Source organism: Phyllostomus discolor, chromosome 3 (assembly GCF_004126475.2).
Source record: "Phyllostomus discolor isolate MPI-MPIP mPhyDis1 chromosome 3, mPhyDis1.pri.v3, whole genome shotgun sequence".
In the NCBI taxonomy this organism is placed as follows: domain Eukaryota; kingdom Metazoa; phylum Chordata; class Mammalia; order Chiroptera; family Phyllostomidae; genus Phyllostomus; species Phyllostomus discolor.
Window position 1 is genome coordinate 53,859,680 of NC_040905.2, and position 17,623 is coordinate 53,877,302.

Here is a 17,623-nt window from a genome sequence, read left to right on the forward strand (position 1 = left end):
GACTTTAATTTATGGAATCTAAACATTTTGATTCTGATCATTTTTGCCCACCCCCTCTTTTTTTGATGATTTTATGGCAAATTGTCCAGGGTCCTCCCTCTTCCACTTTTATTAACATTACCCAACTACATTCAATTTTGAATTGAGAACTCAGGGACAGGGGACTTAAATAACTTGTTCAGAAAGTTGATAAGACCTACCCACAAAATGTGTATAAAACATATAATTCTAAAATTATGTCCAACTATTGTCCTTCTAGACAAATTGTCCACGATTATTAAGAAGACTTCTACACATATCAACATATTATGCATCAGATTCAAATTTTATAGCTCTGATATAACATGTAGTAAAACCTTTGCTTTTAAACCATATCAACTTGGTTTTAGCTTTGCAGAAAGTCAGTAAGTTTGATGAATTGTGGCTCTATGTGTTTGAATAGCAGGTGTGTGTTAACTGCATTCATTTGAGAAGAACTATTCTCATAAAGAGTAAAATATTTCTTTTAGTTTTCTTACTTACCTCAAGTGATAAATAGACTCTTTTCTGAATTGTTACGCTTTTCTATTAAGTGTGATAGCTCACAAAGGTGCCTGGTTTCCATTTTCTGAAAGAGGGAGTTGGAGTATGAATAGACGCTGACCTAATTTCACTCCTCTTTGATCATACTGAAGTGGCAAGCATTCTTTATTGCACAATAGGGAGAACATATGTGATGACTGAGATTGTACTGACAAGGGAGGAAAAATTCAACTTGTGGTTTCTCTGTGAAGCAAAGGTCTTTTCAAAGGGGGGAAGATTAATAGAAAATAATACTAGTTTTCTGTTTTTCAAGTCTTTAAACAATTCTAGATGGATACACACTTTTCTTTTATTTCTTAATATAAAATTTAAAGGCCATGAAATGTTTCTATCCTTGCTAGTTAATTTATCACTAGAGGCAATTGTTGCCTAGTTAACATATTTAAAGGGTAAAATAATAAGAAAATAAAATTTTATCATCAAAACATTTTGCTGAGTGTAAAATATTTTCCTACATTCACTTAATAATTGGAATTTGCACATTTATATAGATATATCTAATGCTGTGCAAACTCTCAAGTCACACAATCTCTCTGTCTTTTCTTTTAAACTTTTGATTCATTTTTTAATCTCTTTAGTTGCTCCAAATACTTGTATAAAAGATGAATAAGCTATGCACTTTAGATTCATAGAGATTATACTGCAGCATGATAGCTATTAATAATAAAATTACTAATTTTGAATCTTCCCATTATCTTTCAGGCTTCTTTTCTCAGACCACCTTACTGACAATTATTTCATAATTACTAAATACCACAAATGTTTCATTAAGTACTCTCTCCATTTCAGAGTCCTTTTTAAAAATTAGTTTGTTTTAAATAGTTGCTGAGTTCTTATGAAAGCCACACATTGAGCTAAGACATTTAAATATCTCATTTTACTTAATATTCAGAAACCCCTATGAAGTTTCATGTATCATATCTTGGTGAAACAGTTGAGTCTTAAGGAATTTAAGTAATGAAGAAGTTAGGGATATTTTTAGCTTTAAACAACAGAAAACCTATATAAGATATGTTGATATGTATTTTTTTTAATAAAAACTTGTCTGGAAAGTAAACTGTTGCTGAAATTGGTTTACCAGTTAATTCATGTTAGAGTTAGAATCTTTGCAACGATTCTGGCTCTATTCTCGGTTTCAGTGTAGCTGCCCCAGCTCAATTTATCAACTTCCACTCAGGCCAAAGGGCAAGAGGTTAAAGTAGCAATGGCTACAGCTTCTGTTATGATATATTCCCAGAAGCGGCATCTCTGAGTCAAAAGGGAGTTCAATTTCTTTTAATTTTTTTGAGGAAATTCCATAGTGTTTTTTCCACAATGGCTGTACCAGACTGTATTCCCACCAACAGGGCACACAGTTCCCTTTTCTCCACATCCTCACCAGCACTTGTTTATTGATTTATTCATGAAAGCTATTCTGACAGAGGTGAGGTGATACCTCTTTGTGATTTTAATTTGCATCTCTCTGATGATTAGCGTTGTTGAGCATTTTTTTGTATGTCTGTCTATGCACTGTCAATATGTACTCTTTGGGAAATTGTCTGCTCAGTCCTTTGCTCATTTTTAATTGGATTGTTTGTCTTCCTGGAGTTCAGTTGTATTAGCTCTTTCTATATTTTGGAGAGTAAACCTTTATCAGATGTATCATTAGAAAAAATTGTTCACCAATATGGTGGGTTTCCTTTTCATCTTGCTGAAGGTTTCTTTAGCTGTGCAGTAGTTTTTTAATTTGATGTAGTCTGATTTGTTTATATTCTATATACTTACTCAGACATAACCATAATTATAATATGGGGTTTATTATTTTCTTGGATATTTTAAAATCTTTGTAATGAAAGAAATTGCCCTCTAATAACAATACTATTTTTAATATCCTTAACTTTCATAACACAACATTGCACTATTGGTAATCTGTAACTTGCTTTTGTTTTTCCTTAATATATTGTTATGAATGTCTTCTATAAGGATATCTGCAATGCTAATTTATTCAATTTTATAGCTAAATTGTATTCTATTGTGTATACACAGACAAATGTATCAGGATGATCCACACAATATTGCTCTTTTTGTACATCAAAAAATGTTCCAAATCACCAATTTCAAATGACTTAATATGATAAAAATCTACTTTCCTTTTGAAGGACATTTAGATTTTTTCCATTCAGGTTAGTTATGAAAATAATTGAATAGATTTCCTTACCAAAAAAGAAGTATGTTTAACTTTGAGCAATGCTTCTGAAAGACTTTTTCTTGTCACCGTGAACATAAAAAATTATATTATTTTACATCGCACAGCGGTAAACGGAGAGACTGCCGACAGCTGCTGGTGACTGGCCCAGGAGCTCCAGCCGGCACAGCAGCATCCAGCCCTGCTCTGATCTGCCAGCGTCACATTTGCAGCTCACTTAGGAAGTTACACCTCAGAGATTAGATTGAATATCTATTATATTATGATTTACTGTGTATCTTTTAATCTTTTAACAAAGCTAAATTTAGCTTTTTTAATTTCATTTCTGCTATAATGATAATAATAAAGTTATTTATCATTGATTATGAACTTGGCACTTGCTAAGCACTTTACCTTAGTTTACTTACCTAGCAGAGCACGAAGCTATACTTTGAACCCAGGCAATCAGCCTTCCCACTCTCAGTTCTTAAACATGAAGTATTTCAACCCTTTATTATTTTCTTCCTTCTACTCTGCTTGTGTCTTAAGACATGGAACATATCCATTTTATACCTCAGAGAGATGCATCACTTCCATTTTGATTTTATAAGGTAGATATATTACCCATTGATTTTAGCCTTTTTCTTCCTTCTTATATAAGCTATTTAAAAAGAAAATAATAATCCTCTGACAGCTGAAAGATGGCTTGACACTCAAGTTAGACCATGATGATCTCCTGTTAAACATAAACAATCTTACAAAACACCACCAGACAAGGCCATTCTATAAATTCGAGGATTCAAGACACAACAAGATTATTCTGTATCCATGTCTGAACACAGTCAAGACAGCAATGTTGACCAAACCACAACATTTTAAAAAATCAAAATTAAAACAACCTACCAACAAAACAAACAAAAAGCATCCCCCTACCCTTGCTAATATGAGTGACTTGCTTCTTTAACCATCACAGTTTTAATCTTTCTTCATTCCTCCTGTCTTCCAGATGAAATAACTAACATCACTATTTGCAGAATTTTCCTTAACTTCCTGAGAACATTTAACCTATAGTGATGCTCTGCATCTTTGAAATCTTCCCAAAAGTATCTAGCACAAGCCCAAATCATAATAATTCAGGATTTTCATGTTTTATACTTTATTTCTGAATGCTGTCAAAATTCACAATGTTGTTATTTTTCTGTATTTTTAAAAATGTTCCATTCAATTTTTAAGTTCAGATATTTAGTAGATATTACATGTATTTATTTAGGCAAGTTTTATGTTCACTGCAAAGTTAAGAGAAATGTATAGAGATGTCTCATTAATCCCTGCCCCTAAACATACGTAACCTGTCCCATTATTAATATCTCCCACTAGAGCAACTGGGTTAACACATTTGTTACAATTGATGAACCTGTGTTAATGTATCATTTTTTTTCCTAAGGTTGTCTCCATTTTCCCGCCACAACTTTCCCTGCCTGACCCACTCCAATCTCCCACCCTCACTCCTTCCTCCCTTTGGCTATGCTCATGGGTCTTTTCTCTTTTTATAAATATTTTACTTATTTATTTTTAGACAGAGGGTAAAGGAGGGAGAAAGAGAGAGAGAGAAATATCAATGTGTGGTTGCCTCTCCCATGCCCCCTACTGGGGACCTGACCCACAACCCAGGCATGTGCCCTGACTGGGAATTGAACCAGCCACCCTTTGGTTCATGGGCCGGCACTTAGTCCACTGAGCCACACCAGCCAGGGCCCATGGGTGTTTCATACATGTTCCCTGATGACCTTCCCCCCTCATTTTTAAACTATGTAAACTATATAACTCCCAAAGTCCATAGTTTACATTAGGATTCATTGTTGGTGTACATTTTAGGAGTCTGAACAAATGTATAAGGACTTGTATCTACCATTATATCACACATGATATTTTCACTGCCCTAAAATCTGTTTCACTTATTCATTGCTCTACTATAACCATTGCCTGTATACTCTCTTCACAGTCATTTCTTTTCCAGAATGTTACTTAGTTTTAATCATACAGTATGTAGATTTTACAGATGGACTTCTTTCACTTAGTAATATGGATTTTAATTTTTTCCATGTATTTTAATGACTTGATATCTCATTTCCTTGTAATCCTGAATAATATTCTGTTGTTAGATATAACAGTTTACTTAATCCATTCTCCTACTAGAGGACAACTTCTCAGATAATTCCCATGCAGTTGATCATGATTCCACTGCCAACCCAGAAAACCAAAAGTATATAAACATGGTGCATGTGTATGCATATACATGGGTGCATATACGTGTGCATGTATAGATATGTGTTATGCAATATAGTATAAAAATTCTAGAACAGGCAAAACTAATCTGTAATGCAGAATGATATCTAAATGAATAATTGTATACACACATTTTTATGCCATTATAGATTAGTTTTGTCTGTTCTAGAGTTTTGCATGTCAAATAATATGCATATTGTATAATATTCTGGTGTTAAAATATATAAAATATGAATATATAAGTCAAATAGCATGGGTGTGGTTTGTGTCAGAATTGATGTTAAAATGTACATTAGTGAACCAAGCACATATAAAGCATTAGGAAAAGATACATAAATGAAAAATCATAAAGTTAAAAATAAAAATTTCATGTGCATTTCTCTGATGGCTAGTGATGGTCATGGATGTTTGGTCTGTGTGACAACCTGGATGAATATCACACAGGCCAAACAACGAGGAGAAATGTAGTAGGATTTGAAATAATGTACAAAACCTAGGTTGGAAAAAACTAGTGCTGTATGGATGAGTCTCAGCAATCAGGTAAAAACAAATAGGTCTTTAATTTCAAGTTTAAATGTCAATAATTTATACAGATTCAAGTAAGAAAACACAGAGAAACAACAGTATTTGAAAAATTCAAATCAATTGAATACACATAGTGAAACTGTGTTTTAAAAAGAGTATCCTGTCACAACAATATGAGTGATCACACACTGAGTTCTTAATGCGGATTCAAATCAGGAGGTATTTCCTGGGTCTGAGTTCTTGACAACTAAGTTATGCAGCCTCAGGTGTGGGGCATGGTGAATTTTAAGATGCTGTGAGGAAAAATGGAAATTGCAAGGTTAGTCAAGAACACAATTTCACAGTTCAGGAAGAAAAATTGACATTTGAAGCAGGCTAGAGATCTAGGAATTCTAAAAGAAGAAATGTATCCGATATGGAAACAGGAATAGGACTAGGTCATGGTAAGAAATATAAAGTGAGAGGAGTAGAGTTGTATTGTTAATACACAATGCTGCAAAGAATTTTATAATGGTGAGTAAACCAATGAATTTGTGATAAAGTTGGCATTTGCTATTGTATTTTTCAGTAGACAAAGTCAAAGCTAGATGCAAGAGAATGAAATAGTAGCAACAAAATGGTTATTTTTCATAGTACTGGGCAGTTTTGGGAAGAATAATATAATAGTAATTTATAAGATTAAACAATAAAAAATAATTTCAGGTAGAAAAGTTGTATTTGTGTGTGTATGAACGTGTGTGTGTGAACATGTGTGTGTGTGTTAGTGGTTATTGGATTTCATTCAACAGAACAGATGAATCCTTTGAAAAGAAGCTTTTCTCCATACTTAGGGTTAGTATCAAAAATTTATCAGTAAGCGAATGAGGCTTAATATTTTTTAAATATTTGGCATGCTGTCACTTGTCCACAATGAATTGCTAACAATTTAAAACAAGAAAATTAAAACATAAATGGTCATGTTTAATTGATACAGTTTAAGAACTTCTCCTCTTTTAATTATCTACATACAGAATCATTTTTTAAGTAAAATGGTGCATAAAGTTTAAAGGATGATATTAAAATGATAATAAATGCATTATATAACTGGAACAAGTGTTTGATCTTCAAAATTTATAAAGAACTGACATGACTCCACACCAGGAAGACAAGCAACCCAATTAAAAAAATGGGTAAAAGAACCTGAACAGACACTTCTCCAAGGAGGACATGCAGAAGGCCCAGAGCCATATGAAAAGATGCTCAGAAAGAAGGAAATCCTATCCTTCATGACAACATAGATAGAACTGGAGGGCATTATGCTAAGTGAAATAAGCCAGGTAGTGAAAGACAAATACCATATGATCTCACCTATAAGTGGAAACTAATAAACAAAACAAATAAATGAGCAAAATAGAACCAAAGACATGGAAATAAAAAGCAAACTGATAGTGACCAATGGGGAGGGGGGAGGGAAAAAGAGGGGAAACAAGGGGAGGGGGTAAGCCAAAGAACATAGCCATGAGAGCACTCATGGGCATGGACTCATGGAGGGGGGATTGTCTGTGGGAGTAGGGGGTATGGGGTAGGAAAGGGCAATGGAGAAAAAGGTGGGGCAACTGTAACTGAACAATAATAAATTAATTAAATAAATAAATAAAAACTAAAATGTTATATAAGTTTAAAGGATGATATTAAAATGATAATGAATAAATACATTGTAGTTACCTGAAAATACATAATGTCTTTTATAAGCCTGAATAGATATAAACACCATGGACTCAAAGAACAGACAGTGAAGTCAAAAACATGAAGCTACTTGAGTGCTTATGGTGGGGTGGATCCAGGGGATGTCTGGACTGGATGGATACAAACACACAGGCAAGAGACTTTAGTTCTGGAAAAAATGGTGTTGAAATCCATTCACTTGGTACAGGAGAGAGGAAAGAGGAAAAATATCTACTGATATTTGTGTTCTTCCTAGTAACTAAATGATTATTGCTATCATTAAGCCATTGCCTTTCGTTCTTTTTTTTTCTCACTACTCTATATAAAAACTGGAAAGTATGTACGATGATGAAAGTTAACTAGATTTATTGTGGTGATTATTTTCCAATGTGTTCATATGAAATTATTATGTTGCATACCTTAAACTGTTATATTTCAATTATATTGCAATGATAAAATCACAAGATATCAGTGTATGCCTATTAGAAGAACTAAAATAAAATTTTAAACGGTTAAAAAAACAAATTCTAGTGAGGATATTAAAGAGCTGGATCACCAATATATTGTTGGTATGAGTGTAAAATGATATAGGCACCCAGCTAATTTTTTCTAAAACAATAAACAAGCCCTCTGTATGTATTAAGTTGGGGTTTTCCAGAGAATCAGAGCCAATCAGATATAGTGGCAGAAGCTGATACTGCAGTCTTCAAACAGAATTTCTCCACCTTGAAGCAAACCACATTATTGAGGGTAATATCTTTTATTTAAAGTTAACTAAATGTAGATATTAGCCATATTTAGAAAATATCTTCACAGTAACACCTAGATTAGTCTTTGATTAAATAATTGGGTGTTGTAGCTCACCAAATTTCCACATAAATCTAATCATCATACCATATGACTTAACAATTGCATTATTAAATACATATACAGAGCAATAGAAATTTGTTTTTTACCCTGAAATTTCTACAGTAGTTTCATAGCAGCATGATTTCATAATCAAAATCTGGACTCTACATAAATATCATTTAATGAATGTATGGTTAAATAAAGTATAGACCCATCCATATAAGACAATATTCTTAAAAATGAAATATTAACACAAGCAACAACTTGGGAAAAACTCAAAGTATTCTGAGTGAAAAACATCGATCTCAAAAGGATACACACTGTATGATTCCAGCTGTATGAGATTTATGGAATAATATCAAGATATAGAACAGGGTCAGGGATAGGGGAACAGTTGATGTGGCTGTAGAAGGAATAACGAAAGGGAGTTTATGGTAAAGTACAGTTAAGTACTTTGATACCTGGATTGTGGATTTTGCTACCTGAGGCTACAAGAGGCTACATGATAAAATTGTATAAGCACATACACACACAGCTGGTGAAATCTGAATAAACCAGAGTGCCAATTTCTTGTCTTTGATACATTATTATAGTTATACAAGGTACTAACACTGGAGGAGGCTGAGTGAAGGGTGCACAGGACCGCTCTCTGCATTTCTTTGAATCTGTAACTATTTCAAAATAATAGTTTTTAAAATATGAAGACAGACAAATAAGCATACAATTAACAATATGAACAATTTTACAATATGAACAATTAATCTATGACAATTTTTCATCAGGTTGCTTCATTAGTGTTGTTCACTTACATAAGACAAAGGCTCTCATACTCTTTTTGGTCAAATAAGAAATATAGCACTGCTATAGAAAATTCCCTGCTCATATACCCTTTCAAGGAGAGATGTGATCCTTAGAAGTGGGGAGTGAGACTAGCAGACAGCCTCCAGCCATTAGTTTTCTCAGGGTGGGCATAAACTCCAGAGAATTGCTTTGCATCTAATGTGTCCCAAAACATCCCTCATCCACTGAATGAGTGATGCTGGGAAATATAAAGGCCAGTAAGTCTGAACGCTTCTTCCCAGAGCTCCTTGCAAATTATATGGAGTTTGTTGGGCCTGAGACACAGCTCAATAAATTCCTTTGTCCAGTCCTGTTTCCTTCTCTTTCTTTTCACAAGTCCAGTCTTTAACAGACATCTTGCCCTCCGCAAAACCACCTAGGTGTGAACACTGGAGTAGTAGTTGCTTAAACAAGAACAAATTTACCTAATGAAATATTGTGCAGTTACCTAAAGTGATGTTTTTTGAAAAAAGTTTTTAATTACTTACTTTTATTTTACAATGTTAAATAAATTCACTGTAGACACAATTTCTAAGGTGATTGCACCATATAATGTATATACACCAAAAAGGTAAATATATAAATATGTAAATAGTGCCTATTTCTGAGTAGGATTATGCATCATTTGTATTCTAGTTGCTATGTTTTATAAAATTGTATTCATCTTTTATAATAATCAAGGATTGTTCTTATAATAAAGAAAAAATGAAGTTGCTATCATACGACAGAAAATTGTGTAAGGATGCCAAACTAAGGGGAAATGTTCATTTTACCCAAATTAAAGCTTAATTGTAATTCTACCTTCCTTTGTGAATTGAATTGATTTGATTTCTTTTCTTCCCTTTGGATTCAAAATTTTAACAGAAAGGTTTTTCATAGACAAGTTTAATTGTTACACTCAACAATGCTTGGAACTAACAGGTAAAGAACACATCTAAAAGTAGAGATTATCTCCATTTTAGGGCTTTAATTTGCCACATTTGAAATAGAAATATTTTATCCATAATTGTTATAAGGATGAAAAGATGTTCTAAGTATCAAATTTAGAAAAATTTAGAAGGTAACTTTGGGTCAACTATTCTAAATGGTGGATTATCACCTATAATGATAGCACGAAACAAAGTTCAGTTGTCATTGTAACACACAATCGCCTCATTTGGATTTTCTATGAAAGTTCTAAAATCAAAACTGATTATAACAATTCCTTCACTGTGATAGCTAGCTTTATACCCATTTCTAATCTTTTCTTTCCAAATTTTCCTAAATAACAAGTAAAAAACAAAGCATCTATATATAAAATGGAAATATAGTTAATGGTAATTTTCTATGTTTTATAAGCAAGTGAGTTTCCTTCACAAAAAGCTCTGCTCTATCTTAAAATGGGAGTATTTAATACTTGGAAAATCATTTCTTGCAGTTTAAAATTAAAATGATGAGTAAATAACTCCTTATATTTACATATTAAATGTTAGTTCAAGTACAGCATTTTTTAAATAAAAATGATCAAAAATTTTTCAAAGACTCTTTCTTCAAGGTGAAGGTATTAAGAACTACAAATTGGTAGTCACATAAAAGTCTCAGAGATATAAAGTACAACATAAGAAATATAGTGAATCACATTTAAAAAATCTGTGTATGGTGCCAGGTGGGTACTGGAAATATCAGAGGAAATATTTTATGAAGTAAATGATTATGTAACCACTATGCTGTATGCCTGAAACTAATATAAAATGATATTGAATGTAAACTGTAATTAAAAAAAAACATAAATTTCTTTAAAAATCTTCATCATATAAAAGCATATAATCTGTATATGTTTTTTCATTAATTTGTATAGCCTTTATAATGTCTGAACTTTTTATACATCTACATTTTATTTTGAAAGGTTACACAAACTATGGGGTAAACACACACACACACACGCACAAGTTTATACAAAGTATTACAATGATAAGGAACATTATTTTTTGTCTTTGAGCCTCCATCGAATAGACTCTAGGCATCTTTCTTTCCAGCAATGCATCATTTCTGTCTTGCAATTATTCCTAGTGACTCTGTGCTTCTCTTTCTTTTGCCTGCTGGATATAAGAAACCTTAGCTACTGTTTTCTTGCTCTTTGCATTAAGAGAGCGTAACTTTATATCAGGAAAAGGAAAAAGAACTTGATTCTAAAAGCTCTTTTTATCAAGTACATAAAGGATGGCTGTTTCGATCTTCTTTCAGTTCAAGTACAGTATTTCCATTGGATTGGGTCAAAGAACATTCTAGTTGATAACGCGTAGCTCTACATTTAACAGAATCTCGTTCTGCTAGTCATAGAACAGTTTCTGCAAATGTTTCTCATTCATTGCTAACTCAGGGCTGTTTCTTCTTTTGCAGTGTTAGTCCAAATATTAGGAGGGAATGTTCTAAGATTGTAATACAATGTTCTAAGGATAACAGTCAATGAAAGCTACTTGTTTTTCTTTTTCATGTTAAAAATTTTAGTTGTATATTTTTAAATCACATATGTAAATATATTTTAGAAAAGGAGCTATAAAATGATATTGAGTACCTTTGATGAGTGAATGCATTTCAAGCAAATCTTTTGCTTTTACTATTTACTGTTAGAATATTTTTCAATGAGAACATTTTCTACAACTGTATTTTTTAGGAAATAAATTGATGATACATAGACAAATGCTAAACAAAGTGGTCAATTAGAAGACAAAAAAATCAAATTCTACAATATACAACCCAGTAAGATCTCACTATATTATAAACTTTTTATATGCTTGTAATTGGTATTATCATGGCCCAATATCATAACTAAAGTTTCCTTTTCATTTTTACTATTTATTTATCTATTCTTTATTTGTAGGAATTTTAAGGGTTTTTTTTTTTACTTTTTTATTGTTGACACCATTACAGATGTTCCCATTTGCCCCTTCTTTGCCCACCTCTACCCAGTCCCCATCATTCCCACGGTTCCCTTGGGCCATCTCCACATTGTTGTCTGTGGCTATGGGTTATGCATACATGTTTTTTACTAATCTTTTTTAAAAATTATTTTATTGTTGTTCAATTAGAACTGTCTGTATTTTCCCCACCGCTCCCTCCCATCTCCTCCAAACCCACTGCCCTCACTTGTTTCCACCCTGCCCCTTGGTTTTGTCCATGTGTTCCTGAAAACCCTTCTCCTCTCTGTTCCTACCCACTCCCCTCTGGCTATTGTTAGATTGTCCTTATTTTCAGTGACTCGGGTTATATTTCATTTGATTTTTTCTTTTGTTGATTATGTTCCAGTTAAAGGTGAGATCATATAGTATTTGTCCCTCACCACCTTGCTTATTTCACTTAGCATAATGCTCTCCAGTTCCATCCATGCTGTTGCAAATAACAGGAGCTCCTTTCTCTCTGCTGTGTAGAATTCCATTGTGTAAATGTACCATGGTTTTTTGATCCACTCATTTGCTGATGGGCACTTAGGTTGCTTCCAGCACTTGACTATTGTAAATTGTGCTGCTATGAACATTGGGGTGCATAGGTTCTTTGGATTGGTGTTTCAGGACTTTTGGAATATAATCCCAGCAAGTGGAACTGCTGGATCAAAAGGCAGTTCCATTTTTAGTTTTCTGAAGAAACTTCATACTGTTTTCCACAGTGGTTGCACCAGTCTGCATTCCCACCAACAGTGCACTGGGGTTCCCTTTTCTCTTCACCCTCTCCAACACTTGTTTGCTGATTTATTTATGTTGGCCATTCTGACAGGTGTGAGGTGGTATCTCATTGTGGTTTTAATTTGCATTTCTCTGATGGCTAGTGATACTGAACATCTTTTCATGTGTCTCTGGGCCTGCTGTATGTCCTCCTTGGAGAATTGTCTGTTCCAGTATTTTGTCCATTTTTTAATTGGGTTTTTTGTCTTCATGGTATGGAGTCATATGAGTTCTTTATATATTTTGGAGAGCAAGCCCTTGTCCAAGGTGTCATTGGGAAATATGTTTTCCCATATGGTTGGCTCTCTTTTCAATTTAATGCTGTTTTCTTTAGACATGCAGAAGCTTTTTAATTTGATGAGGTCCCATTTGTTAATTCTTCCCTTTATGTCTTTTGCTTTGGGAGACATATCCGTGAAGATGTTGCTGTGTGGAATGTCTGAGATTTCCTGCCAATGTTTTTCTCTAGGACTTTTATGGTGTCACAACTTATATTTAAGTCTTTTATCCACCTTGAATTTATTTTTGTGTATAGTGTAATTTGGTGATTGACTATCATTTTTTTTTTGCATGTAGCTGTGTAGTTCTCCCAACACCATTTGTTGAAGAGGCTATTTTTGCTCCATTTTATGCATCTTCCCCCTTTGTCCAATATTATTCAACCATAGAGACTTGGGTTTATTTCTGGGCTCTCTTTTCTGTTCCATTGGTCTATGTGCCTGGTTTTATGGCAGTATCAGGCTGTTTTGATTACAGTGGCCTTGTAATACAGTTTCACATCAGGTATTGTGATCCCTTTTGCTTTGTTCTTCTTTCTCAAAATTGCTGCAGCTATTCAGGGTTGTTTATGGTTCCATATAAATTTTTGAAATATTTGTCCTATATCTGAAACATGTCATGGGTACTTTAATAGGGATCACATTGAATCTATAAATCACTTTGGGCAGTATGGCCATTTTGATGATGTTAATCTTCCAATCCATGAGCATGGTATATGCTTCCATTTGTTTGTGTCTTCCTTAATTTTTCTTCAGTGTTGTATAGTTTTCTAAGTACAAGTCTTTTTAGCTCCTTGGTTAGGTTTATTCTTACTAATCCTTTTATCTTCTTTTTAGCAGTCTCTCTACCCCCCATACAGCTGTCAGACTGTTCCTTGTGTCATGCCTCTATTTCAATTTGTTCAACAGTTGATTTCATTCATTAGATAGAAACTTTCAGTATTTCTCATAGCAGGCTTCTGATGGCATGACATAGTGAACAAATATTCCAAGGAGATCTAGAAACACAGATTATTTCTCAGGACTCAGTAGGTACATATTGATCAAACCAAAATATAGTAATATAGGAAAGAAAGATATTGGTAATTTTATTATACAGGAATGAAAACTAACCACCAAATGTGAAATATTGCAAACTTAATTAATCTCATTTAAGTCTGCAAAGAATCCTGTGACTTTATTAGTATTATCTACATTTTATACATAAGCATATTAAAATTTTGGACAACTCCCATTTTAACCCATAACATAACTAAATAAGTAGTAGAACTAGATGTTTACCTTAGGTAAGTATTTCTGAAATTGCTGTCAATGGACTTTTTGTATTACAAACTAGTGGGAGTAATAATTCAAAATATTCTTAAATTCTACCCTTCAATTATTATAATTAGGCACTCTGAAGACAGAAATTTGGGTATCTGCATTTCTAACACATTAACTAGTTGACTCTGAGGGATATAAAATTTTATGAAATTTTCTTTCTAGGTCTTTTGCCTCCTACTCTTTAAAAAATACATATGATAATTAAAATTGAATATATAATCTAAAATATTAAAACATACAACTTCCACTCTAATACATACATTTTTAAAGGTCCTATTACACTGCTCATTCAATTTTTAATGAATTAATGAGTGCCATTGCTTAGTACAGAGTTGTCAAATTGTAGCCAGATTTGACAGATTAGCAATACCTGCCTAAAGTGTTAAATTGAGAAAAAAATAAGACTGTATCCTGATGAAGGAAAAGGTGCTGTATTCAGTTAACTAGACTTCTACAGGCAAAGAATAGACAAACGTCACTTTTTGCCAAGTGGCTAGCCTTAAAACAGCCTGTTATTATGAAACCTACCTTGAGAATTAACTTGCTTTATTGCACTAACCTTTTAAACAGTATTACTAGTATCAAACAGTCAAAATTCCTATCAATAAAACTTGGGTCAACTTTTAGGACTAATATATTCACCATGAAAATTGAAAATAGCATTTCTAAGCCTCAACTCTTTGAAGCTAGGTAAATATAAATTCAGCTACATAAATAATATATAAATCTCTTTAATAGATTTTAATTTTTATAAAGAATACATAAATATATGCAAGCCTATTTGTATAATGGCTGCATTAGGAGTTTTGTAAACCCTGTCCCAAAGCCCTCAACTCATCATGGTGGCAGACCCATTCTGGATGGGCATGACCAAAAAGACAGAGCTCCATCTCCCTTCAACTAACTCAAGTGCCACAGCATCTGACTGGGAGGGACAGGCAGCCAGCACTTCATTTTCTTCCCTCTACAGCAGTGGCTCAGAAATTTTCTCCAGGAGAAGAAGAAGGCTACACAGAGAACTCTGAAGTTCTCCTCAATGGAACTGGCCTGTTTTGTAACAGAGTATGGGTGTTTCAAGAGTTAGTCATTCTCAGAAACACAGAAGATTTGAATGTTAAGCAATTAAGAGCAGGCCAGTAGTACCATGACAGCACCTGTTAAATGATAGGTCAGCCATTTACCTGCAAGACCCAAAGAGACACTAAGAAAACCCCTTACATCGTCAGAAGAAAATCTAAAAGCCTTTCCTCAAAACTATGCTGCCAAAGGGCCCAAACTTAACTAACTGACTTTAGAGTAATTCTTGAGATGTCTGGTAGATTCCTCATTTTTTTTCTGGGCTAATGTAATCACTCAGTTTCTGAAGTTCTCACTGAGTAATAAATTCAAAATGTGAAACCCATTCTCATTTTTATCAATGATTTTGTATTATCCTCTTATTTATTGACTTTGTAATATACTAAGTTAAATCAATGTTAATCAAAACAAAATCTTTTTGTATGCTAGCCTTTGGGTCTTGTCCAGTTTATCCCATGGTGCCAGTTGAGTGAACAGGAGACATTAATAAAGGACTGAGGAAGAACCTGGGTAATGATGAATCTAACCATTTACAGGACATGCATGGTTCATTCAAATCACTAAAATAATTGGTAGACTTTGCAGTGTGTGTCTTGAAAGAAAGAGGACATATTTTTTTATGTGTTTTAGGAAATCTAAAGAATGAGAACTGTAGGTACAGCCACCGTCATAGGATCTTCGTGTCTGAGAGGCATCTGCTAATGTTGGGATGGAAATAAGAAAAGATAAATGTTGCAGCCAAGCACAAAATAGAGTCCTGGAAATAGGCTGAAAAATAGGTGGATGCTGCTATTCCAAACAATTTAATTAGCAAATAATTGGGGGATCGATATGGAATTGATAAAAGGAGACTTGATCCCTTCTCTGATGAAGGAAATAGAGAATGTCTTAATATCTAGGGAAAAGGTATCAGTCCAACCCTACACCAGCCCTTGATTGAGTATATTGTAGTTTAATGTAATTCCAAGGCCAGAAACAGAATTAATCTCCTGCACCTGACTGTAGGCAGCCAGCAGTGACTCCTCCCAAGTGCAGAGGGAAAAAACAGTCCATCTCAGTCAACCACCCAAATCACTATGTTTAGAAATGCCAGTGAACTGGAGAGAGTGTTGCTTGGGAGGTAGTAAATATCCTCAGAACATGATGCTTCATGGTCTCATTGGTAATTGTCCAGCAATATTATATGAAACTATTATGGGAATAAATAACTAGGAAAACAGTAAATGGTACTAGTTTATTGCTTCAGCCTAGAACCTCATAGAAAAGCATTGTGTTTCCTAATTTTCAATAATGTAAAAGCATATGAATTTATACAAAGAATGATTGCCTCTTGTTGAGAGAAAGCATAGGATTGGTTTGTTCTTATTTTAAATTCACATATAAGCATGTGGGATGTATGGGTGTTTAATATCAAAAGGATGGATAGACTATGTCAGTTGCTGAAGTATTTTCTCTTAGCTCCAGACTACCCCCCTACTCTCTGTTTTGTAACACTGAGCTGAGATTATTCAAACTCAATTCCTGCTTTGGCAGCTGGTTCCCCATTGGGCTGTGACAAGGGAGGAAGACACCCTGTTTGGAGGAAAAAGAAAGGGACCATGATCACTACTTCAGTTGTTTCCTGTTGTCTTTTTGCTTCCTGTTCCAGTTAACTTCACCACAGCAGCATTTCCTCCCCTAAGTACCTACAGTTCTGTCCAGAAAAGACAGATTAATCCATTATAAAGATTAATCCATTATACAGTTTTTCTCTAATAATTCCAGAACCAGCAGTCCCTAAGAGACATTACCTATCTGGTTTGTACACTGCCCCCTGCAGATGTCTGGCCTACCACACCTACAGATTTCTTATTCTGGGTTCATTATTACACCAGCGTCAATACCTGTGAGAGAACTAAAGTCCCACCTAATGTGCAAGCTAATACATTAGCCTTCAATGGTCTCATGGATACTGGAAGAAGTCATGAGACACCTGGTTCAGAAACTAAAGACACTTTATTACCCACAGTAATGGCAATAGAATAACAGAATTTGCCCTGCTTCTCTGAGCTCCAGTTCCTACAGGGAAGAATAAAGAAGGTGCTGGGTTAAAGGAGAGAGACCCTAAGCTTTGAGAACCTGGGCATTTTTGAATGAGCACTAAGAAAACATACCTGACCTTTGCTTCAGAGTACATATTCTCTTTTTTATACTTGACAGTAAACAAACTTGTCCTCTGGCCCAGAGGGAGATACTGTCTTTTGCTTGTAAGGTGTACAGAAATACATAAGACCTTGGATGATTCTTTCCCAAAAATA